This window comes from Theropithecus gelada, chromosome 7a (assembly GCF_003255815.1).
Source record: "Theropithecus gelada isolate Dixy chromosome 7a, Tgel_1.0, whole genome shotgun sequence".
Classification (NCBI taxonomy): Eukaryota; Metazoa; Chordata; class Mammalia; order Primates; family Cercopithecidae; genus Theropithecus; species Theropithecus gelada.
Window position 1 is genome coordinate 39,741,174 of NC_037674.1, and position 27,080 is coordinate 39,768,253.

At 43.2% G+C, this 27,080-nt stretch overlaps 2 protein-coding genes and 1 non-coding gene across 5 annotated transcripts in view; 1 reads left to right on the plus strand and 2 right to left on the minus strand.

Annotated features, from left to right (window-relative positions):
• CSNK1G1 (casein kinase 1 gamma 1) overlaps positions 1 to 19,254 on the minus strand; it is a 230,780-nt gene extending 211,526 nt beyond the window's left edge. The window contains exon 1 of the mRNA XM_025389534.1: positions 18,983 to 19,254. The gene's annotated coding sequence lies outside the window, so the exon portion shown is untranslated. The remainder of the gene's footprint in view (positions 1 to 18,982) is intronic.
• The window catches only part of PCLAF (PCNA clamp associated factor), a 113,489-nt gene that overhangs the window by 66,461 nt on the left and 19,948 nt on the right, over positions 1 to 27,080 (minus strand). The window lies entirely within an intron of this gene.
• Positions 4,914 to 5,046, plus strand: LOC112628178. Its single transcript, XR_003120350.1, has one exon. It is a non-coding gene; the product is annotated as a small nucleolar RNA SNORA48 (small nucleolar RNA).

Consider the following 27,080-nt stretch of genomic DNA (forward strand, 5'->3'; position numbering starts at 1 on the left):
GCCTGGGTGACACGGCGAGACTCCATCTCAAAATAAATAAATAAATATCTACTTAAAATGTGAAATCTGATAAGTTATAAACAAACTAAAAACTTGCTATAAAAAATGAGCAAAAAACTTGAATAGATTTTTCACCAAATATATATGTGTATATATGTATGTGGCTAATAAGCACAAGAAACGATACTAACTTTTGTTTTTTGTTTTTTGTCACCCAGGCCTGAGTGCAGTGCCACAATCTCGGCTAACTGCAATCTCCATCTCTCGGGTTCAAGCAATTCTCCTGCCTCAGCCTCCTGAGTAGCTGAGACTACAGGCACGCGCCACCACGCCCAGCTAATTTTTTGTATTTTTAGTACAGACCAGGTTTCACCATATTGGCCAGGCTAGTCTCGAACTCCTGACATCGTGATCTGCCTACCTTGGCCTCCCAAAGTGCTGGGATTACAGGCGTGAGCCACTGCGCCCAGCTGTTACTAACATATAGTAATTAGGGAAATGTAAATCAAAATTACAATGAGAGACCACTTCACACCCATTAGGTTGGCTATAACTAAAAATGAAAATAAGGCTGGGTGTAGTGGCTCACCTGTGATCCCAGCACTTTAGGAGGCTGAGGACAGATCACTTGAGCCAAGGAGTTCGAGACTACCCTAGGCAACACGGTGAAACCCCATCACCGCCAAAAACACAAAAAATCAGCCAGGTGTGGTAGCACATGTCTGTAGTCCCAGCTACTCAGGAGGCTAAGGTGGGAGAATAGCTTGAGCCTGGGAGGCAGAGGCTGCAGTGAGCCGAGATCACACCACTGAACTCCAGCCTAGGCTACAGAGTGAGACCTTGTCTCAAATAAATAAATAAGGTTGGGCGCAGTGGCTCATGCCTGTAATCCCAGCACTGTAGGAGGCCAAGGCGAGTGGATCACCTGAGGTCAAGAGTTCAAGACCAGCCTGGCCAACATGGTGAAACCCCGTCTCTATTAAAAATACAAAAAATCGGTCAGATGTGGTGGCATGCGCCTGTAATCCCAGCTACTTGGGAGGCTGAGGCAGGAGAACTACTTGAACCCGGGAGGCAAAGGTTGCAGTGAGCCAAGATCACGCCATTGCACTCCAGCCTGGGCAATAAGAGCAAAACTCCATCTCAATAAATAAAACAAACAAATAAATAAATAAATAAATAACAAATGTTGCTGAGGGCATGGAGAAATTAGGCCAGGTGCAGTGGCCTGCACTTTGAGAGGCTGAGGCAGGTGGATAATTTGAGGTCAGAAGTTCGAGACTAGCCTGATCAACATGATGAAACCCCACCTCTACTAAAAATACAAAGAATTAGCCAGGCAGCTGGGTGTGCTCACTCACATCTGTAATCCCAGCACTTTGAGAGGCCAAGGTAGGCAGATCACAAGGTCAGGAGTTCGAGACCAGCCTGGCCAACATACTGAAACCCCATCTCTACTAAAAATACAAAAATTAGCCAGGCATGGTGGCACATACCTGTAGTCCTAGCTACTCAGGAGGCTGAGGCAGGGGAGCTGCTTAAACCCAGGAGGCGGAGATTGAAGGGAACCAAGATCACGCCATGCACTCCAGTCTGGGCTACAGAGTGAGACTCCGTCTCAAAAAAAAAAAAAAAAAAAAGCCAGGCATGGTGGCAGGCACCTGTTATCTCAGCTACTCAGGAAGCTGAGGCACAAGAATCACACGAAGCTGGAAGGTGGAGGTTGTAGTGAGCTGAGATCACACCACTGCACTCCAGGGCAACAGAGCATGACTCTGTCTCAGAAAAAAAGGATGAAATTAGAACCCTCGGCCGGGCGCGGTGGCTCAAGCCTGTAATCCCAGCACTTTGGGAGGCCGAGATGGGCGGATCACGAGGTCAGGAGATCGAGACCATCCTGGCGAACACAGTGAAACCCCGTCTCTACTAAGAAATACAAAAAATAGCCGGGCGAGATGGCGGGCGCCTGTAGTCCCAGCCACTCGGGAGGCTGAGGCCGGAGAATGGCATGAACCCGGGAGGCGGAGCTTGCAGTGAGCTGAGATCCGGCCACTGCACTCCAGCCTGGGCTACAGAGCGAGACTCCGTCTCAAAAAAAAAAAAAAAAAGAAATTAGAACCCTCTACACTGCTGGTGGGAGTGTAATATGGTACACCCAGGGTTGAAAACAATTTGGCAGTTCCTTTAAAAATAAAAGGTAAAAGAAATACTGCACAACCCAGGTACATATCCAAAACAACTGAAAAAAGGTATTCAAACAAAAACTTGTACATCAGTGTTCATAGCAGCACTATTCACAATGCCAAAAGATGGAAAAACCAAAATGTCCAAGAATAGATAAATATAGCATAGCCACACAATGAAATATTATTCAGCCATTAAAAAAATGAAGTACTGGCTGGGCGCAGTGGCTCACACCTATAATCCCAGCACTTTGGGAGGCCAAGGCAGGTGGACCACAAGGTTAGGAGTTCGAGACCAGCCTGGCCAGCATAGTGAAACCCCGTCTCTAATAAAAATACAAAAAACCAGCCAGGTGTTGTGGCAGGCACCTGTAATCCCAGCTACTCGGGAGGCTGAGGCAGGAGAATCGCTTGAACCCGGGAGGCAGAGGTTGCAATGAGCCGAGATGGAGCCATTGCCCTCCAGCCAGAGCAACAATGCAAGTCTCCGTCTCAAAAAAAAAAAAAAAAAAAAAAAAGTACTTTTGAGATTACTTATCCCAGAGGATATATTTTTAAAATGAAGTACTTACACATGCTACAACATGGATGAACCCAGAAAACATAAAGCTAAATTAAAGAAATATACACAAAAAGTCACATATTATATGACTCCACTTCTGTGAAATACAAAGAATGAGTAAACCCACACAGAAAGAAATCAGATTAGTGTTTTGCAGGAGTTTCAGGGAGGGAGGAGCAGAGAGTAACTGCTTAATAGGTATGAAGTTTTGGCCAAGTGCGGTGACTCACACTTGTAATCCCAACACTTTGGGAGGCAAAGGTGGGCAGATCACCTGAGGTCAGGAGTTCAAGACCAGCCTGGCCAACATGGTGAAACCTCGCCTCTACTAAAAACACAAAACTTAGCCAGGTTAGGTGGCGGGCACCTGTAATCCCGGCAACTTGGGAGGCTGAGGCAGGAAAATTGTTTGAACCTGGGAGGCAGAAGATGCAGTGAGCTGAGATCGTGCCACTGAAAATAAATAAATAAATAAATAAATAAATAAATAAATAAATAAATAAATAAATAAATAAATAAATAAATAAAGTTTCCTTTGGGATGATGAAAGTATTTTGGAGAGAGTTTATGGTTGTACAACATTGAAAATGTACCAAATGCCACTAAATAGTGCACTTTACAATGGTTAATTTTCTGTTATATAAATTTTACCTCAGTAAATAAGAGGATGCTCTGATAGCATCTTACGAAAGCAATTACCCAAACATGAAGTATTTTACCACTTATCACCTTCCAATTAAAACAAAATACACTGAATTTTTTTTTTTTCTTTTTGAGACGGAGTCTCTGTCGCCAGGCTGGAGTGCAGTGGCGCAATCCCGGCTCACTGCAACCTCTGACTCCCCAGTTCAAGTGATTCTCCTGCCTCAGCTTCCTGAGTAGCTAGGATTACAGGCATACACCACCACGTCCAGCTGATTTTTATATTTTTAGTAGAGCCGGGGTTTCACCATGTTGGCCAGGATGCTTTCGATCTCCTGATCTCATGATCCACCAGCTTCGGTCTCCCAAAGTGCTGGGATTACAGGCGTGAGCTATAGTGCTTGGCCTGAAATATTTATTAAACTGTCATTTATTTATTTTGTTGGTTGGTTTGAGAGACAGGGTTTTGCCCTGTCACTCAGGATGGAGTGCAGTGGCATGATCAGATCTCACTGCAGCCTCAAAGTCCTGGGCTCAAGCAATCCTCTTGCCTCAGTCTCTTGAGTAGCTGAGACTACCAGCTTGTGCCATGACACCCAGCTAATTTTTTTTATTTTTTATAGAGACAGAGTCTTGCTATGTTGCCCAAGCTGGTCTTGAACTCCTGGCCTCAAGTGATCCTCCATAAGCCACCACACTCGGCTTAAACTGTCTTAAGACTAAGATGCTTAGAGAGGAAAAAGTGGTATTACAGTAAGCTTCTTGGGCATGATTTACTCACAGACTATTTACTCTAAAATCTAAAAGACACTTTTTAAAAGCGGGATGAGGTGACTCTTCTAATTTAGTCAGCATGAGCAAGAACAAACAAAACCTATAAACTCAACTATTGAAAGTTACTTCAAACTTTATACTGAAAAAGTACTATACAAAAATTTCCATTGGTTATTCCTCATGGTCACTTTTACAAGATGGTTTGTTCCCAACCAGCTAAATGACTTCCCTTGTTACCCACTGTATGCACTATTTCCCTTCCGACAGTGACATCCCCTTGCTCTCTGTCAAGTAGGATTAAAACTTTTCAGACTCAAGTCTTTTCCTTTTTCTCATGGCTCTCCAGATATTATTAGCTGTTTCTTCAAGAGGCTTTAGAGGCAGAGATTCTTAAGCTTCACATCCTGGCTCCACCATATACCAGCAGTGTGAACTTCAGAAGTAACCTTCCTTTCTCTGCATCATTTGCTGATCTGCAAAACTGTATTCATAGCCACACTTCAGTGGCTCGCTGTGAGAATAAAATGCATTTAACATGCCACTTGTTATGTAAACTCTAAATAAATTGCCATCGCTATTATTATGTTTTCTCACTACTACTTCCCTAGAACAGGCCTTTACTGCTGCTAGATTACGTCCACTAGATTATGTCTGCATTTCCTCAACCAGCCCACTCCATTCATGTCTCTTAGTAATCCAAAGTATTGTGCAGATCACCATCAGATATACCTTGAATACATACAAATACCTCCTGTTACTCTCTAGCTTAAGAACCTTTAATGTGGTGATGACCATCTCATGTCATCCAGGGACAAAGCAACACTCGTTTATCCCAGCTTGGCTCTTGGTCTGTGCCCATGGCTGGTTCGTGCCTTGGATACATGGAAAATAAGTAAATGATTAAAAAATAAATAAAAATCTTCTATGGATCCCTGCTTACTAGCACATCAAATCTAATTTACTCTAACTTTCATTATCCTCTCTTAACAGCAGTTTCCAAACTTTCAGTGTACATCAGAATCATCTGGCATGCTTGTTAAAATACAGATTGCTGTCCAGAGTTCCCAGTTCAGTAGGTATGGGAGCAGGGCCTTAAAATCTGCATTTATAATAAATTTCCAGGAGACGCAGTCGCTGCTGCTGCTAGTCAAGAAACCACATTTTGAAAAGCATTCTTCTATCGTGACCAGCCTAACCAACATGAAGAAACCCCATTCCTACTAAAAATACAAAATTAGCCGGGCGTAGTGGCGCATGCCTGTAATCCCAGCTACTTGGGAGGCCAAGGCAGGAGAATCGCTTGAACCTGGGAGGCGGAGGTTGTGGTGAGCTGAGATTGTGCCATTGCACTCCAGCCTGGGCAACAAGAGCGAAACTTCGTCTCACACACACACAAAAAAGACAGAAAGAAAAGTACTCTTCTAAAATAGACCCCATTCTGCCTCTGTAGGCTTATTTCTCCTTCCTCCCCACCTAGCACACACTGCTTTGACTGGATCAATCTTTTCACAGACTGTGGCCAATTCTCCCACCCTGCACTGGCCTAGCACACTTTCTTGCTTTTCCAAATCAAACCCAGCCTTTAAGCCTGTAATTCTTAACACTGCCTGCACATTACAAACATCTGGGAAAGCTTTTAAAAACTGCAGGTGCACCTCACCCAAGATTCTGATTCATCTGATTTTTGATTAAGTTTTCCCAAGTGATTCTAATGAGCAGTCAGAGTTGAGATCCACTACTTAAACTTTAATCTCCTTCCTCTCAGAATTGTGAATACTCACTGGATTTTCTCCCCTCTAAATTACTGTAATGTTGACAGATTAGATCAAGTTTTTGCTTCATTACATATCTGTGTTATTCTCTACCTTTCATTTTAAGTCTTGTTTCTTTCAACTTGAAATTGAAGATATAGACTATATATCTTCTATACATTAGTCTATATCTTCAATTTCTATATTACTACAGCTCTAGCACGGTGATGAATACACAGTAGAAACTGATTATTTCTTCACTGATTGTGAGTTTAAATTAGAATTCAGAGCCTTAAAATATTTTTTGGCGTATTATTTTAACAAAGCCTGAAAATATTTCTAATCTACTGAATTCAGCAAATTATATTTTTCTTTTTAAATATGGTTCTGCAACAAACTCATTTTGTTAGGTGAGTCATTTAGCCCCCTCCTTCCCCAATAAATAAACTGGAAAGAAAAATAGTAATGTATAAAAATGCCTTAAAAAATAATAAAATGAATAATAGCATTGTAAGTGGCTTCACAGTTGCTTCCTTAGAGCAAATGGCCTTTTCTAAATCCATTAAAGACTGTTTCAAAACAGTTAAAACAGAATCAAAGTACATATATTTAAAGATGCTGAAACTGAATAGTTCTATGATTTGTTTTCTCAACAGATGTGCATCCTTCAAGCCCTGAATTCACCAGATGCATATTAAATTAATCTGTACTTTTAGTTTTTACATAACACTCTACTCTAGTGTTATAAATACACCACATGAAAGCAGAATTCTATTGTTGCTTTACGGCATTAAATATTAACAGATTATCTCCACTGTGCAAAGCAAACATTAAGATTCATTTTAATGCAGCCAAATGTGTGCTCATTAAATATAGGCTATAATAACTTCACCATTATTTTTAAATTGGCTGATTTCTACCTGGAATGTGAAACATAACAAATTTACTTATAAAAATCCAGTGACACCTGGTACCTGAAAGAAACACACACATTTAAATTGTAAGAAATACTCAATTTAAGTCCACTTAAACCTCCTGGAAAATTTACTTCTTACAAATCCATAATTTGTTCACTAACTGCAATGAAAAAATTAGCACAGTTATATCAGAAATAAGACTACACTGGGAGTCAGGAGGCCTGAATTCCAGTGTGACTCATTAATTAGCTGTACAATCTTGAGCAAGTCACTTAGCCTCTCTGCACTTAAGTAGTCTCAGCTGTAAAATGAAAGGGTCTAACTAGACCATCTCCATATTTTCTTTTAGCTTTATGATTTCATAATCTATGAAACTCAAGAAACACAGCATTAACCAGATGGATCCCATTAAAGACAAAGTGAGCTTTCATATTGATTGATTTGGAGATAATGTATCTCTGGAGAATCTAAGTGCTTTCACACAGACAGTTCCTTGAGTTGACTTATTTAACTAGGTGAAAAAGCAAACAAAACTCACCAAAGAGTTATTAAACATTTCTTGCATCATACCCTAGATGACCAGAATATTTAGATGTCATGATACCAATTAAGGTTAAAATGTTTTAGAAAATAGAAGCTGTTCTAGAAATACAGGACAGGACAGTTATAAAACCAAGTGAAAGAAGATTCTAGCTAACAATTCGTACTTAGGCTACATCAGAAAATGTCTCAGGACAGCATTCTATTGCTTTTAGAATCAAGATTCTCGGCCTGAGTCAGAATTGAAAATATTCAGGAAAGTACAGCAGTACCCATGGAAGCGCTTCCTACTCAGTTTTTGCCAGCTCAAGCTTCTGGATAGTTTTCAACAAGTGTAATAAGCAGCAGCAAACACTAGAGAGGGTGATCAAAAATCTGTATAGTTGAAATCCTTCACTACAATAAAACCCAAGTGGCAAAGGCTCTTATCCTTAGTGAGAGCCTGAAAATTCTGCATTTAGGCTGGGTGCGGTGGCTCACGCCTGTAATCCCAGCACTTTGGGAGGCCGAGGCGGGCGGATCACGAAGTCAGGAGATCAAGACCATTCTGGCTAAGACGGTGAAACCCCGTTTCTACTAAAAACGTACAAAAAATTAGCCGGGCGTGGTGGCAGGCGCCAGTAGTCCCAGCTACTCGGGAGGCTGAGGCAGGAGAACGGCGTGATCCCAGGAGGCGGAGCCTGCAGTGAGCCAAGATGGTGCCACTGCACTCCAGCCTGGGCCACAGAGAGAGACTCTGTCTCAAAAAAAGAAAAAGAAAAAGAAAAATTCTGCATTTAAATCTCCTATCAAGCCCCTTTACAACCTGAAACTGTCACATGACTGTGCCACATTTAGCTCATACTTCCTAATACTCTAATACATGTATGAAATAATTAAGCACTTGTCAATTAAGACCTAATGACCTAAAATCAATCTTCTTGAAAGGGAAAACCACACTCTGAACGATGCTTCTAATTACATTCGAGAACGTTAGGAAACTCTCATTTAAAAACAACTCCCACAAATTATTTCATTTGGTTTAGTTTCTTTAAGAACATCCTGGTGGGGCGCGGTGGCTCACGCCTGTAATCCTAGCACTTTGGGAGGCCGAGGCGGGCGGATCATGAGGTCAGGAGATCAAGACCATCCTGGCTAACACGATGAAACCCCGTCTCTACCAAAAATACAAAAAATTAGCCAGGCGCGGTGGCGGGCGCCTGTAGTCCCAGCTAGCCGGGAGGCTGAGGCAGAAGAATGGAGTGAACCTGGGAGGCAGAGCTTGCAGTGAGCCGAGATCGCGCCACTGCACTCGAGCCTGGGCGACAGAGCAAGATTCCGTCTCAAATAAATAAATAAATAAATAAATAAATAAATAAATAGAACATCCTTATTAACCCTTGTAGAATAGAAAAAAAAACTTTTTTTTTTTTTTTAAATGGAGTCTCGCTCTGTTGCTAGGTTGGAGTGCAGTGGTGCGATCTCGGCTCACAGCAACCTCCTACTCCCTGGTTAAGCGATTCTCCTGCCTCAGCCTCCCGAGTAGCTAGGACTACAGGCACAGGCCACGACGCCCAGCTAATTTTTGTATTTTTATAGAGACAGGGTTTCACCTTGTTGGCCAGGATGGTCTTGATCTCCTGACTTTGTGATCCACCCACCTAGGCCTCCCAAAGTGCTGGGATTACAGGCCTGAGCCACAGCACCCAGCAGAAAAAAATCTGTATAAACCAATTGGTCATGACTGGATGCAGTGGCTCACACTTACAATCCCAGCACTTTTGGAGGCCAAGGTGGGGAGATCACTTGAGCCCAGGAATTCAAGACCAGCCTGGGCAATATAGTGAGACCTCATCTCTGTTTTTTTTTTTTTTTCCCTAACTAAAAAATAAATTAAAAAAAAAAATAATTGGTCACCCATGTGCATGCATATACACATATTCCTTACGCCTTTCAAAAAAAAAAAAACTTAAACCTTGAAACTAAATGTAAGGCCGGGCGCGGTGGCTCAAGCCTGTAATCCCAGCACTTTGGGAGGCCGAGGCGGGCAGATCACGAGGTCAGGAGATCGAGACCATCCTGGCTAACACGGTGAAACCCCGTCTCTACTAAAAAATACAAAAAAAAACTAGCCGGGCGAGGTGGCGGGCGCCTGTAGTCCCGGCTACTCGGGAGGCTGAGGCAGGAGAATGGCGTAAACCCGGGAGGCGGAGCTTGCAGTGAGCTGAGATCCGGCCACTGCACTCCAGCCTGGGCGACAGAGCCAGACTCCATCTCAAAAAAAAAAAAAAAAAAAAAACTAAATGTAAAATACAAAACTATAAAAAAAATTCTTGAAGATAAATAGGAGAAAACCTAAGTGACCCTGGGTTTGGAAATGAGTTTTTATTTTATTTATTTGTTTATTTTGGGACATAGGTTGGCTCTTTTTGCCCAAACTGGAATATACAATGGTGCGATCTCGGCTCACTGCAAATTCTGCCTCCCAGGTTCAAGTGATTCTCCTGCCTCAGGCTCCTGAGTAGCTGGGAGTACAGGCGCACACCACCACACTCGGCAAATTTTTGTATTTTTAGTAGAGATGGGGATTCACCATGTTGGCCATGCTGGTCTTGAACCCCTGACCTCAGGTGATCGGCCTGCCTTGGCCCCCTAAAGTGCTGAGATTACAGGCGTGAGCCACCACACCTGGCTGGAAATGAGTTTTTAGATATAACACTAAAAGCACTAACAATGAAAGAGAAGATGTTAACTTGGACCTTATTAAAATTAAAAACTTTTGCACTATGAAAAGTACTATTAAGAGAATAAAAAGACAAGCGATAGACTGGAAAAAATATTTGCAAAAAATATATCTGATAAGGGATTTGTATCCACAATATACAATGACCACTTAAAACTCAACAAGAAGCAAACAACCTTATTTTAAAATGGGCAAAAGACCTGAACAGATACCTCATCCAAAAAGATATAGAAATGTCAAATAAACATATGAAAAGATGCCCAACATCTTAGAGAACTGCAAATTAAAACGAGATACTACTATATATCTATGAGATAATGAGTAAAATACAAAAAAAAAAATGACAATATCAAATGCTAGTGAGGATGTGAAACAACAGGAACTCTCATGATTCATTACTGGTGGGAATGCAAAATGGTATACTACTTTGGGAAACAGTTTGACAATTTCTTACCAAATTAAATAGTCTTATACGATCCAACAACCACACTCCTGGGTATTTACTCAAAAGAGCTGAAAACTTTTAATGATAGAAAAACCTACACATGTATGTTTATACCAGCTTTATTCATCATTATCAAAAACTAGAAGTAACCAAGATGTCCTTCAAACGGTGAAGGGATCAACAAATTGTGGTATATCTATATAACAGAAAATTATTCAGCAATACCAACTAGGCATGGTGGCGTGCACCTGTAGTCCAAGGTACTCAGGAGGCTGAAGCAGGAGGATCACTCGAGCCTAAGAATTCAAGGCCAGCCTGGTCAAAATAGCAACACCCCGTCAAAAAAAAAAAAAAAAAGAAAGAAAGAAGAGAGAGAGAAAGAGAGAGAGAAAGAGAAGACAGAGAGAGAGAAAGAAAGGAAGGAAGGAAAGAAGCACTTTAGGAGGCCGAGGCAGGCAGATCACAAGGTCAGGAGATCGAGACCATCTTGGCCAACGTTGTGAAACCCCGTCTCTACTAAAATACAAAAAATTAGTCAGGAGTGGTGGCGTGTGCCTGTAATCCCAGCTACTTGGGAAGCTGAGGCAGAGGAATCGCTTGAACCTGGGAGGCAGAGGTTGCAGTGAGCTGAGATCGTTCTACTGTACTCCAGCCTGGTGACAGAGCAAGACTCCATGTCAGAAAAAAAAAAAAAAAAAAAAGACATGAAGGACATTCAATGCATATTGCTAAGTGGGGGGAAAAAAAAGTCTTAAAAAGCTCTATGTTATATGATTCTAACTGTATGACATTTTGGAAAAGGCAATACTATAGAGACAGTAAAATGGTCAGTGTCTGCCAGTAATTCAGGGAGGAGAGGAGGGATGTAAAGCACACAGGATTTTTAGGGTGATGAAACTATGTGTAGGAAACTGTGATGGTGGATACATGTCATTATGCATTTGTCAAAACCCACAAAATGTACAATGCAAAGAGTGAACCTTACTGTAAACCAGATGCTATAGTTAATAATAATGTATCAACATTATTTCATTAATTGAAACAAATGTACCACACTAATGCAAGATGTTAATAATAGGGGAAACTGGGGGATGGAGGAGAGAAGCACAGTGAACTCTATGTACTATCTGCTCTATTATTCCAGAAATCTAAAAGTATTCTAAAAAAAATTAATGATAAAAACACAATAAGGCAGACACGATCTCAAATAGTAAATACTGCCACTGTAGACTACAAAAATTCTAGCAAAGTGAAAACGAAATTAAGAGATTTTAATCTCCTTGCCTTTTCCTGGTATTGGTCATTTCTCTCTGCTCACCAGCACCCACATCAGAGAGTGACCTCTAGGAAATAGAAAAGAACTCCAGCTGGGAAGTGGCTTGATCACAGTTGTGGTTAGCAATTTATCCTGAAGCTAAAATGAGATCTGGTGATTATCATGGACACTCAAACACCAAAAAGAAAAAAAAAGAAAAAAAAGGAAAAAAATTCACATCATTCATTATGGCCAACAGAGAAATTAAAGTGTATTTTAAAATTTATTGCCCAGGCACAGTGGCTCACACCTGTAATCCCAGCACTTTGGGAGGCCGAGGCGGGTGGATCACCTGAGGTCAGGAGCTCGAGACCGTCAGCCTGGCCAACGTGGTGAAACCCCGTCTCTACTAAAAATACAAAAAATTAGCTAGGTGTGGTGGTGGGCACCTGTAATCCCAGCTACTCAGGAGGCTGAGGCAGGATTGCCTGAACTCGGGATGTGGAGGTTGCAGTGAGCCGAGATCGCACCACTGCACTCCTGCCTGGGCAACAAGAGCGAAACTCCACCTCAAAAAAAAAAAAAGTATCAAGAGAGAAGTAAATGTATAACTTTCATTCAGAAAGTCCTAAATGCCCCTTTTTCTAGGCTAAGGAGTTAGAATGTATAAGCAGCAGAAATCCACTGGGATCCAATGCTACTGTTCCCTGGCAAATTTATGTAGCATTTTGATGGAGACATCAAACTGCAGCTCTCTGACAGACTTACCCGGTACCCAGGCTTCTCCCCTTTGGTGGCAAGGGCAATGGCTACCTGTTCATCTGACATCTTTGGGAAAGGCAAAAACTAAGAGAATATCCCTCTTCTCAGTATTTCCACACTTCTAATGTGATGGGTGAGAGATTATTAAGGAATAATTGCCACCCCTAGCACCCCAACCCCCACTATAACTACACTCCCCACTTGGAGCTTCCAGGTGAGAGACAGACTACATTAGTGTGGGGACAGTCCATCTGTCTTTCTACCTCATCAGAACATTCCTGCTGCAGACAAAGCATGGCTTCTCTTCTATCCAGATGGCTCTCTCTTTAGGCCATTTCTGGGATACCACACTAGTGCTATTTCACAGTTTCTCAGAGATGATTGAGTCTTTCTGGTCTGCTAAGTTAAGGTTATAACTTCAGCAAGTTTGGTCTTTTACAGCTTGGTAACCCAAAAGCCTGCCCTCAGAATTAAGATCCAAAATGAACCTAGCATGGTGGTTAGCACCTGTAATCCCAGCTACTCAGGTGACTGAGGTGGAAGGATCACTCGAGCTCAGGAGTTCAAGACCAGCCTGAGCAACACACTGAGACCCTCGTCCCTAAAAATTTAAAAAAAAAAAAAAAAAAAAAAATTTAAAAATTTAAAAAACCCCAAATGAAAAGTGCCAACTATGTGCACACATTTAGATGAAAACTAAGCAACTGGCACAGAGGTAAGATAAAATCCACTACTGAGAGAGTAAATTTAAGTAAGCTTATTTTAAGTTAAAAATCCTCAGAAGAAGCTTCTCTTCTGGTTTTAAGACATCAAGTGAATAAAGCTTTAATCTAAAATATCTTTTTATCAATTTTTTAAGCAATTTCCATCAACAAGTGGACTATGTTAAACACTTCTTACAAAAATGGTTTATCAAGTGAACAGTGAGAATTAAAGATGCATGAAGCTACCATTCATATAGTTTGAAATAACAATTAACTTTAAACAATATCTGTCATCATCCTGTATAACTCAATATAAAAATGCAAGATCTTTGGTTACATGTTCACTGATAGAGCTGATATTATATAACCTAAATCTACTGAGGATTTTTATTTTTACAAAATAATCTGATGAACACAAAGCCATAAAACATAAAAGGGGTTGGAAGAGAAGGAATCTGAAACAGATGGCATCTAAGTTTTTTTTCCTGAGTCCATCTTGAACACAATCCCAATAATGTCAAAATCCAATTTTGCTCTCCAAATAAGTAATCTCCAAAACTTAAAATGGTAATTCTGAAGTAAATTCATTCTTTTTTTTTTTTTTTTTCCTCCCAGCTTCTCAGAGCTTCTATATTGGGCAGAAATGAGTAAAGACAAGTTAGCTGTTAAAAAGAGAAAAACTATCATTCCACAAATTCAAAAGTTCTTTCAGGAAAATACACTTATCTAAAACCACCGAAGCAGTTTCTATCAATATGTAGTATTAAAATCTATGACACCAGCCTTTTTTTCCTTACAATGATTATTTATCCTTATTAGAGACTAAATCACAGCTCCATAAAAGAAATGTGCTTTAAAATAAAAATAAGCTCTGGAAGAATACTCATTTGGTTTGAGTAAAAAGAAAGCACTGCCTGGACTTTTTAATAACATTTTCACAGTAACTCACTCCTGATTTTATAGCACCAATAAATTTAGCTGCATTTTGTTCATTATCTAATTCTAGTATATGGTACATATATAAACCTTTCTAATCTTTCCTAAAACTTTCTGAGGTCATCCAAGAGATAGATAATAAACAAAGGTTTAGTCATTTTCAGATTTCCTGACAAGCAAATTCCCTAACTGACAACTAACTGCAAAGATCCTTGGAATGGCCACAGACTTTGAGAGGAAGTGGTCATTGAGAAATCTCTAACCGTCTCTATTCATTGCACACAATTAAAATAGAATTTTTCACTCTAGCAGCTAGTACCCTATCTCTTATATCAAAATTAATAGATTATTGGGCCAGGCACAGTGGCTCATGCCTGTAGTCCCAGCACTTTGGGAGGCCGAGGCGGGTCGATCACTTGAGGCCAGGAGTTCGAGACCAGCGTAGTCAAAATGGCAAAACCCCATCTCCACTAAAAATACAAAAATTAGCTGGGTATGGTGGCGCACACCTGTAATCCCAGTAAATCAGGAGACTGAGGCAGGAGGGGTGCTTGAACCTGGGGGGCAGAGGCTGCACTAAGCTAAGATCACACCACTGCACTCCAGCCTGGGCAACAGAGACTCCATCTCAAATATAAAAAAGATTTTTAAAAATATTAATACAGTATTAAAGTTTGAGAAGACAACAGGGGAAAAAGTGAGAGTTTCTGAGAGCTTTACCAAAGCATACGATCTCAACTTCAAGATTTAAAGGATGATAAAAAATGATACAAGAAAACACAGCAGGCCGGGCACAGTAGTTCACACCTGTAATCCCAGCACCTTGGGAGGCCGAGGTGGGTGGATCACCTGAGGTCACGAGTTCGAGAGCAGCAAGGCCAACATGGTGAACACCATCTCTACTAAAAGTACAAAAATTAGCCAGCGTGGTGGCACATGCCTGTAGTTCCAGCTTACTCAGGAGGCTGAGGCAGTAGAATTGCTTAAACCCAGGAGGTGGAGGTTGCAGTGAGCCAAGATAGTGCCACTGCACTCCAGCATGGGTGACAGAGCAAGACTCCATCTCAAAAAAAATAAAAATAAAAATAAAAAATAAAACATAGCAAAAAACTTAGATATATACAGATCTTACACTCTCAGAAGAGCCATTTAGAAAGCTGAATAACCTTACCAAAAATCTGTAACTATCACAAAACGTAATTTCAACTCTTCTTTTTTCTTTTTTTTTGAGATGGAGTTTTGCTCTTGCCCAGGATGCAGTGAACGGCGCAATCTCGGCTCACCGCAACCTCCGCCTCCCGGGTTCAAGTGATTCTCTTGCCTCAGCCTCCCGAGTAGCTGGGATTACAGGCATGCGCCATCACGCCTGACTAATTTTGTATTTTTAGTAGAGATGGGATTTCTCCATGTTGCTCAGGCTGGTCTCGAACTCCTGACCTTAGGTGATCCGCCTGCCTCGGCCTCCCAAGGTGCTGGGATTACAGGCATGAGCCACCGGGCCCGGCCTAATTTCAACTCTTTATAAAAGAGATACGGGGAAGAAATATACTCGAAAATTCCTCAGGGCTGTGTGTGTTGGTTCATGCCTGTAATCCCAGCACTTTGGGAAGCCAAAGCTGGCGGATCACTTGAGGTTAGGAGTTCGAGACCTGCCTGGCCAACATGGTGAAACTCCTTCTCTACTAGAAACACAAAAATTAGCTGGACATGGTGGCGCACACCTGTAGTCCCAGCTACTTGGAAGGTTGAGGTGGGAGAACTGCTTGAACCTAGCAGGCAGAGGCTGCAGTGAGCAGAGATTGCGCCACTGCACTCCAGCCTGGGCACTGCACTCCAGCCTGGGCAACAGAGTAAGACTCTGCCTAAAAAAAAAGAAAAGAGAATTTCTCACAAATGTACACAAAACCTATGAACTTCTCAAAAAAGGTCATACTGAATTACAAACTTTGTATTCTCACAAACATCTATTATTACAGCAAGTTATTTGATTTTTGACCTCTGAGTATAAATTACATTTGAAAATTACTAACTATAAGTCACCTCAAAAAGCAAACTACATTAGCTGAAAATCTGACATATAATAGATGACACATAACTATATTATTTTAAATCCACAAAACAAATGAGTATAAAGACTTCGGCCAGGCACGGTGGCTCATGCCTGTAATCCCAGCACTTTGGGAGGCCGAGGCAGGTGGATCATGAGATCAGGAGATCGATACCATCCTGGCTAACATGGTAACACCCCGTCTCTACTAAAAATACAAAAAAATTAGCCGGGTGTGGTGGCATGTGCCTGTAATCCCAGCTACTCCGGAGGTTGAGGCAGAAGAATCGCTTAAACCCGGGAGGTAGAGGTTTCAGTGAGCCGAAATTGTGCCACCGCACTCCAGCCTGGGTGAGAGTGAGACTCCGTTCCAAAAAAAAAAAAGAAAAAGACTTCATGGGCTGGGTGAGATGGTTCACACCTGTAATCTTAACACTTTGGAAGGGCGACACAGGAGGATTACTTGAGCCCAGGGGTTTGAGGTTGCAGTGAGTATAATTGCCCCAGTGTACTCATTCTGGCCTAAGTGACAGAGAAAGACCTTGTCACTAAAAATAAATAAAAAACAGACTTCATGTTTCTTGGATTTATTTCCATATTGTAATAAGGAATGATTTAAAGGCAGAAATTTATTCAATTTTCATTTATTTTCTGAATATTATATAAGTTTTTCTAGTAGTGTAAATCTAATTGAAATGAGAGATGCTGCTGCTGCTGCTGCTGCTGCTGCCGCCGCCGCCTAAGATGATGATGATGATTTTCATCTTAAAATTACAAGTAGGCCGGGCACGGTGGCTCACACCTGTAATCCCAGCACTTCAGGAGGCTGAGTCGGGTGGATTACAAGGTCAAGAGTTCAAGATCAACCTGACCAACACGGTGAAACCCTGTCTCTACTAAAAATACAAAAAAATTAGCTCGGCATAGTGGCAGGCGCCTGTAATCCCAGCTACTCAGGAAGCTGAGGCAGGAGAATCGCTTGAATCCTGGAGGCTGAGGTTGCAGTGAGCCGAGATCGCGCCACTGCACTCCAGCCTGGGTGACAGAGCAAGACTGCTTCTCAAACAAACAAACAAACAAAAAAAGTACTTTCTATTTTACACCCCAGTCTTAATTCTCTTTAAAGAGACATGTGATGTTAAGATTTACATATATTACTTTTTCATGTATTCTGTGTTAATCTATACTATAAACACCAATATGGTGTAGCTGAGAAAAACCTATAAAATATATTTTGCTCGTTTCAATAAATGGGTCACATTCTACTTTATTATTTTGAATTTTAAGAAACTACTGATAATTGAATTTCATGCTACTTATGATCAATTTCGAGAAGACACTGAAAGTCCTATTGTATACGTTTTTTTGAAGTATTATCCAGTTGCCTTCCTATCTCAAACCTCGTTTCACAAAACTGGGCTGCCTTGACTGTGTACGGTTAATGATGATAATTTACCTTGTAATTCAAAGGTGGTTCCGTTTAAAATGGGTGGTTACTTATAACACAGGTAAGAATTTCAACTCATATTACTTATGAGGAAACGGAAGCTCTGGTAGGTTCGTTCCATGACTTGCCCAAGATCAGTAACTAGCAACTGGCATAGTCTAGGTTCAACCCAAGATTTATCTGCCTGAAAGCCAATACTTCCACTTGACCACAATTATCTCCTTAAAAGATTAAGACACAGGCTCAACAGCAGAATATTCATTTTCTCTCTGAAAATTCACATATCTATTCTGAGACATCACTACACAGCACCTAGCATTCAGTCATTGATTGAAACAAAAATGAAGAGGATCTTTCTACTTCATTTAAATTAGGGCAGGTTTACTGGCAGGTAAGAAAGAGGTTGGAAAAGCCTTGCCTCAACATGTCTTGCCTAGACCTCTAATACATCTCTATGGTTTCCTCAGTCCCTTTTTAAAAAATAAACACGTACAACTACTACACAAGGTTACACCTGGACTAGCCTATTGTTAAATGCTTTTCAGAATTCAACTTTTCTAAGGTAATTTACACCTAAATTAATATCGAGCTGGGAGACTTGGTTGAATATGTCATTCAGGCACTTTCCAAACATCTTAAGTATAATTTAGGGGTAACAAGCCCAGTTTCACTCTCTTTTACAATGTGATGCCTGCCCACTTGGGGGACACTGCTCCTGTAGGACGTGGGGGCGAGGGAACAGTAAAGGAAGAAGTGGGGGAAGCGCACGGAAGTTGAGTAGAGGGAGGTCTCATTACCCACTCTTGTGCCCTAGCTCCGCAAGGGCGGCTCCCCGCGGTGCCCAGCCGACTCAGAACCCCCACAACCCTGGAAGTCCAGCTCTGTCCCAGCGGAGTGGGTAGGGAAAGAGGGCAATGGAACCACGGGATTGCCCCAGCCACCCTGACGAGATCTGTGCCCTCCTTTTGGCTCCCGGAGGATGCTCCCCCTTGCAAAGTAAGCCCTCCAGGTGGCAAACTCCCGGTCCACAACGGCCGAAGTCGGCTTTCTCGGAAGGGGCGCCTCCTCCGCCTACCTCTACCCAGCTAACCGAAACTCTCCACCCGCCGTGTCCCTCAGCCCCTCCATTCCGCCCCCGCAACCCTCCACAGACACAAACGCCAGACTGCGCCCCATCCGGGATCCCGGCGTCCCCCACCCACACCCAGGAAAGGGCCCCCCACCAATCCCCTCAGACACACACACACACGCTCTGACTTCAGCCTACAGAACCCCGTCGAAGCCGGCGCAGGTACCTGATCCAGCAGTGCTGCAAGGCGCAAATGAGGCGGGCCCGGTCCCCTCCCCGAGGCGCGGAGGGCTTCTCTACCCACCCGCAGCGGTGGTTTCTCTCTTTCCCAGGAGCGGGAGGGAGGGGAGAAGCCGGAGGGGAGGGGGAAGGCTAGGACCCGAGGGGCGGCTGGAGCCGAACCGGAACCACTAGCGTGGCCCCGCCCTCGTCCCGGAGCCGCAGAGTACCCTGGCGCGCCTAATAGGACAAACCTTGCGCAGGCAGCGATAAACTGACACCATCACTTCCGGGTTATCCCCACGGCTGCCCCCTCCTTAGCAACCGCGTGGGGTTGCTAAGCGGAAGTGCCTTCAAAGCAACCCCCCCGCATTTCTTCTGGGACTACCAGGAGATATATCGGGAGCACTCCGCTCTCCTTTGGCAACACGCTCTTACCTTCTGCCCAAGATCTTAGACCGAGTACACGCTTCGCTGCCAGAGGCACGAAACCCATCCCGCTTTTCCCTTCAACTGTACTCCTCCACCAAGCCCCCCATCTCTATATACTCCTGCTCCCTCCCACCCTCAATCCCGTGGCTGACCCAGTGGCTGTAAGTAAGGCTCCTCTCTCAGGTGCCTCGAAGGAATTGTTTTCTAACGGTTTAGCAAGCATCTCCCTCTTGTGGATTTTTAATTGTGTTTCAACCAGATTTTTTTAATTTCCTTCAATGTTGTGAAAGCTTTTTCATGCACTTAGTTCTCCTGTGACAGCCCATGAAGACGAATGGTTAGAAAAATGTTTGTCTTCACCTATATTTTGTAAGAGCTGCACGTGTTTGTGTAAGGTCTGGAATTAACCTAGCCAAATGGAAGAGGCAAAAAAGATTCAGTGTAACTCGACACTTACTTTAATCCTTAAAACAGAGAGTAGGGCACATGTTCTCAGGACCTCTTGAGACCGCGCCTCGGGAAAAGGAAAACAAAACAAAACAAAACAGAAAACAAAGAAAAAGGCTAAAGGGAGCCCATAATCAAGTTCGGGAAGGAAGAAGACTAATCCTCCACTCAAAACTCAAAATAGGCCGGGCGCAGTGACTCACACCTGTAATTCCAACACTCTGGGAAGCCCCGGCGGGCGGATCACGAGGTCAGGAGATGGAGACCATCCTGGCCAACATGGTGAAACCCCGTCTCTACTAAAATACAAAAAATTGGCTGGGGGTGGTGGCGCGGGCCTGTAGTCCCAGTTCCACGGGAGGATGAGGCAGGGGAATTGCTTGAACCGGGAGGCGGAGATTGCAGTGAGCCAAGATTGTGCTATTGCACTCCAATGGCACTCCAGCCTGGCGACAGAGCGAGACTCCGTCCCAAAAATAATAAATAAATAAATAAATAAATAAATAAATAAATAAATATACAAAAATTAACCGGGTGTAGTGGCGTATGCCTGTAGTCCCAGCTACTCGGGAGGCTGAGGCAGGAGAATCACTGGAACCCGGGAGGCGGAGGTTGCAGCGAGCCAAGATCGCGCCACTGCACTCCAGCCTGGCGACAGAGCTAGACTCCGTCTCAAAAAAAAGAAGAAAAAAATCCTCAAAATAAACTTTCATACCGACACTATGGATAAGAAAAGAGACCTCATTTATTGTGTCTGGGTGATTTGGGGTTTGAAAACATTTGAATTGGTTGAGGTAAAAGTCAACAAAATAATACTGGAGAACAAGAACTGGTATCTGGGGGCCTGGCGCGGTGGTTCACGCCTGTAATCTCAGCACTTTGGGAGGCCAAGGCCTGCAGAGCACCTGAGGTAAAGAGTTCGAGACCAGCCTGGCCAACCTGGTGAAACCCCGTCTCTACTGAAAATACAAAAATTAGCTGGGCGTGGTGGCGGGCGCCTGTGATCCCACCTACTCGGAAAGCTGAGGCAGTAGAATAACTTGAACCCAGGAGGCGAAGGTTGCAGTGAGCCGAGATTGTGCCATTGCACTCCAGCCTGGGCAACAGAGCGCGACTCCGTTTCAAAAAAAAAAGAATAAAGAATAAAAAAAGGAAAAGAACCCATATCGTTATGGCAGGTAAATATTCAGAGAAATGCAGTTGGGCATTCAGAGAAAAATGAGTAAAAATCTTCATTTGGTTTTCCGATCTTAAATAAATCTGCTTACAAGCAGAATGCTTAACAGTAGCATCTAAATTTGTTTTCTATTCTATGGTAGTGAATATACTTGACACGGCAGGCTCTAATTTTATTGATCATGATAACCTCTTTATAGTCACCAAAATTGAACTGTTGTCCACCTTAACTGGGACAGACAGGAAATGAGCTTTGGTCACTTAAACGAAACACCGTCTATTGGTTTCCTGTATGCATGAGACAGGGTTAAATTGATTCACCATAGGTAATCACTTCAGCAAAACCTTTAGGAAATCACTTCAAGCTCAAATGAGTCTATAGGATGTTTAATACATTTCCACTTCTGCCATTGACATGAATACATATGGGAGCATATACACATGCACAATTCAAATGGAATTTCAGCTCATCCACTAATTGTTCCTTTAAAAACCTGGGCGGGATGCAGTGGCTCACGCCTGTAACCTCAGCACTTTGGGAGGCCAAGGTGGGTGGGTCAAATGAGTTCGGAAGTTTGAGACCAGCCTGGCCAACATGGAGAAACCCCATCCCTACCAAAAATTTAAAAAAATAAAAAATAAAAATTAGCCAGGTGTGGTTGTGGATGCCTATAATCCCATCTACTTGGGAGGCTGAGGCAGGAGAATTGCCTGAAACCAGGAGGCGGAGGTTGCAGCGAGCTGAGATCACGCCATTGCACTCCAGCCTGGGACACAGCAAGACTCCATCTCCAAGAAAAAAAAAAAAAAAAAATCTGGCTGAAAGTGAAAAGTGGTAAACATGTTACCCTGACAAAACAGAGCTTGGTATTTCAATTGCCAAACAGGTTTAAATATCAAAAAACCTTGAAATAGTAAATGAGCTCCATGAATAATAACATATCTAAAACTATGATAGACGAGGATGTTTCAAAAAATTACAACATGATTATGGTAAATAATAAATGTGTTCTATAGAAAGAAATGTTTTATTGAGAAAATCAATAGTTATGATTAAATGTGATAGTGTAAGCCAGTGTAGAAATTCAAATTCCTATGCATCACTCATTTTACCCACTGCCTGAAGAAAAATGATTTATAAGCAGCATTTGTTTACATCCTCTCTTCCTACAGCTTTTTTTTTTTTTTTTTTTTTGAGATGGAGTCTGGCTCTGTCGCCCAGGCTGGAGTACGGTGGCACGATCTCAGCTCACTGCAAGCTCCACCTCCCCAGTTCACGCCATTCTCCTGCCTCAGCCTCCCAAGCAGCTGGGACTACAAGCACCCGCCACTGCACCTGGCTAATATTTTGTATTTTTTTAGTAGAGATGGGGTTTCACCGTTGTCTCTATCTCCTGACCTCGTGACCTACAGCTTTTTTAAAACTGGCACTTTTGTATAGGTATATGAATAACTGGCTTGACTCCTAATTCGTAACGTGTCCTCTATTCTATTATTTCAACATACTCGTTGCTTTGAGGTCTCTAAAGATGGATAGTACAAACCCCACCTAAAATTAGGTATGTGAGTTTAACTACACTTTTGTGATTTTTGTGAGGAATCCATATTCTCTTTTTTTTTTTTTCTTCTTTTTACACAGGGTCTCATTCTGTCACCCAGGCTGGAGTGGAGTGGCACGATCTTGGCTCACTGCAGCCTCCACCTCATTGGCTCAAGCGATCCTTCTACCTCACCCTCCCAAATAGCTGGGACTACAGGCGTGCAGAGCGCCACCACACTCGGCTAATTTTTGTATTTTTTTGTAGAGATGGGATCTCACTATGTTGCCCAGGCTGGTCTTGAACTCCTGACCTCAAGCAATCCACTTGCCTCAGCCTCCCAAAGTGCTGGGATTATAGGTGTGAACTACCACACCTGGCTAATTTTTGTATTTTTTGTAGGGATGGGGGTCTCACTCTGTTGCCCAGGCTGGTCTTGAACTCCTAAGGCCTCAGTTTTTCCAAGTGCTGGGATTACAGGTGTGAACTACCACACCCGGCCATGAATCCATATTCTTAATATGAACTATAAGACAGTGCTCTCAGATCTGGGCTAGATCTCAAAATAGCCCTCATTAAGTCAGTACAGTACCTTCATCCTACAGATCAATATGGGACTTCCAAACTTTTCTCCCACTCTCTTGAGCTATCTTCATTTTTTTTATTGCCCTTTGTAATCATTTTAAAACTTAACATATCTGGCCGGGCGTGGTGGCTCAAGCCTGTAATCCCAGCACTTTGGGAGGCCGAGATGGGTGGATCACGAGGTCAGGAGATCAAGACCATCCTGGCTAACACGGTGAAACCCCATCTCTACTAAAAAATACAAAAAACTAGCCGGGCGAGGTGGCGGGCGCCTGTAGTCCCAGCTACTCGGGAGGCTGAGGCAGGAGAATGGCGTGAACCTGGGAGGCGGAGCTTGCAGTGAGCCGAGATCCGGCCACTGCACTCCAGCCTGGGCGACAGAGCGAGACTCCGTCTCAAAAAAAAAAAAAAAAAAAAACTTAACATATCTAATGTATATTGGGGAAACCCAATATGCTGTGACTCAATTATTAATATTTAAGTATTGGCCGGGCGCGGTGGCTCAAGCCTGTAATCCCAGCACTTTGGGAGGCCGAGACGGGCGGATCACGAGGTCAGGAGATCGAGACCATCCTGGCTAACACGGTGAAACCCCGTCTCTACTAAAAAATACAAAAAACTAGCCGGGCGCGGTGGCTGGCGCCTGTAGTCCCAGCTACTCAGGAGGCTGAGGCAGGAGAATGGCGTGAACCCGGGAGGCGGAGCTTGCAGTGAGCTGAGATCCGGCCACTGCACTCCAGCCTGGGCGGCAGAGCGAGACTCCGTCTCAAAAAAAAAAAAAAAAAAAAATATTTAAGTATTGTTAGAGTTACATTGGTATCTTCAAACATAAAATACCAGAACTAGGCCAGGCATGGTGGCTCATGCCTGTAATCCCAACACTTTGGGAGGCCAAGGTGAGTGGATCACTTAAGGTCAGGAGTTTCAGACCAGCCTGTCTCTACTAGAAAAAAAAAAGAATACAAAAAATTAGCCGGCTGTGGTGGTGGGTGCCTGTAATCCCAGTTACTTGGGAGGCTGAGGCAGGAGAACCTGGGAGGTGGAGGTTGCAGTGAGCCAAGATCACACCACTGAACTCCAGCCTGGGTGACAGAGCCGGACTCTGTCTCAAACAATTAAAAAATATATATATATCAAAACTAGAGTCTAATAATTAATGAATGCTTGGAGTCAATAAGAAGAAATTTAGCCAAACTTACCATTTATGTGCCTAAGCAATATACAATATAAAAGACATAGTCTCTTACACAAGGGACTCAGAAAAAGTCACTTAGGATACATATGACATAAACCATTGAATGTTAAGGCTTAGAAAGCTTGAAGACATAACATCCTTAGGAAGGCTAAAGATATAACAACTACCTAATAATTGAAGGTTGTGGCCGGGCACAGAGGCTCACACCTGTAGTCTCTCTCCCACTTCCATATGCTATTCTCAAAGGTAAAAGAAACCATCATAACAATGATGGTTGAACCAAGGCTCAGTTGAACATTTTTTTCTGAAAGTGAGTTAGCCTGAAGATTCTAAGTACAGTAGAATTTGTAAGTAGTATACACATGAGAAAAGTGCATTTAGTTTAGGCTTTATATTCCACGTTTTTGTCTGTTGAGACAGGGTCTCCCTCTATAGCGCAGGTTAGAGTGCAGTGATGTGATCATGACTCACTGCAGCCTCAGCCTCCTGGACTCAAGCAATTCTCCCACCTCAGCCTACAAAGTAGCTGGGACCAGAGATGTGTGCCACCATGCCCGGCTTTTTTTTATTATTTGTAGAAATGAGGCTTATGATGCCCAGGCTGGTCTCAAACTCCTGAGCTCAAGTGATCCTCCCACCTCAGCCTCCAAAAGTGTTGGGAGTACAGGTGTGAGTCACTGCACACAGGCAAAATTCTACTTTTTATAGAATCTCATTGGAGAGATGAGCGAGAAAAAATAATAAGCATTTGACATCTTTTAAATAAGTCGGCCGGGCGTGGTGGCTCACGCCTGTAATCCCAGCACTTTGGGAGGCCGAGGTGGGCGGATCACAAGGTTAGGAGATCGAGACCACGGTGAAACCCCGTCTCTACTAAAAATACAAAAAAAAAAATGAGCCGGGCACGGTGTCGGCGCCTGTAGTCCCAGCTACTCCGGAGGCTGAGGCAGGAGAATGGCCTGAACCCGGGGGGCGGAGCTTGCAGTGAGCCGAGATCGCGCCACTGCACTCCATCCTGGGCGACACAGCCAGACTCCGTCTCAAAATAAATAAATAAATAAATAAATAAATAAATAAATAAATAAATAAATACGTTTGAGCTCTCTTTATAATTTTCTCTTGAGTATTTGCTCTTCCTTTGTAAAACTATGGAAACACAAAATACATATGATGCTCACAATGCTCTAGCATTCAAAAATTCAGGAGTAGTTTTAATCATTATCTGGTCAGGAATAACACTAGCAGTAAAATTTGAATAATGCATTAAAAGAAAAAAAAACAAACTGGGCGCGGTGACTCACGCCTATAATCCCAACACTTTGGGAGGCTGAGGCTCGTGGATCACCTAAGGTCAGGAGTTCGAGACCAGCCTGACTAACATGGACAAACCGTGTCTCTACTAAAAATACAAAATTAGCCTGGCATGGTGGCACATGCCTGTAATCCCAGCTACTCAGGAGGCTGAGGCAGAAGAATCACTTGAACCCGGGAGGCAGAGGTTGCAGTGAGTCAAGATTGTGCTATTGCACTCCAGCCTGGGCAACAAGAGCGAAACTCCATCTCAAAAAAAAAAAAAAAAAAAAAAACAGATTAACTTTGTGAAGGGTACAAATTAAAACCTTGGTTTTGGCTGGGCGTGGTGGCTCACACCTTTAACCCCAGCAGTTTCAGAGGCTGAGGCGGAAGGATCGCTTGAGCCCAGGGGTTCAAGACCAGTTTGTGACAGAGCAAGACCGCATATCTAAAAAAAAATTAAAAATTAGCTGGGCGTGGTGGCGCATGCCTTAGTCCCAGCTACTCAGGAGGCTGACGCAGGAGGATTATTTGAGCAAGGGAGGTTGAGGCTGCAGTGAGCTGAGATCACACCATTGCACTCTGGCCTGGGCAATAGAGTAAGACCCTGCCTCACCCTGCCTCAAAATCAATCTATCTATCTTAGTTTAACTATCTTCTTAATGGGTAGATTTTACTTTTCTCCCCCGCCCCAAGGCAGAGTCTCGCTCTGTTGCCCAGGCTGGAGTACAGTGGCACGATCTCGACTCACGCAAGCTCCGCCTCCCGGGTTCACGCCATTCTCCTGCCTCAGCCTCCGGAGTAGCTGGGACTACAGGTGCCCACCACCACGACCGGCTAAGTTTTTGTATTTTTAGTAGAGACGGGGTTTCACCATGTTAGCCAGGATGGTCTCAATCTCCTGACCTCGTGATCCGCCCGCCTTGGCCTCCCAAAGTGCTGGGATTACAGGCGTGAGCCACCGTGCCCGGCCAGATTTTACTTTTTAATTCAGTTTCAATGAAAAGAAGGGGTCTATACTTCCCTTCTGTTTAGAAAAGCTAAGTTGCCATGGTACATTTTGAAAATGCTTTGAAAAGGAAACATTGTGTATAAATTTGCCTAATCAAAGTGAGACATTATCAAACATATACTTGAAAAGATTCATTGCCGGGCGCGGTGGCTCAAGCCTGTAATCCCAGCACTTTGGGAGGCCGAGACGGGCGGATCACGAGGTCAGGAGATCGAGACCATCCTGGCTAACATGGTGAAACCCCGTCTCTACTAAAAATACAAAAAACTAGCCGGGCGTGGTGGCGGGCGCCTGTAGTCCCAGCTACTCGGAGGCTGAGGCAGGAGAATGGCGTGAACCTGGGAGGCGGAGCTTGCAGTGAGCCGAGATCGCGCCACTGCACTCCAGCCTGGGCCACAGAGCAAGACTCCGTCTCAAAAAAAAAAAA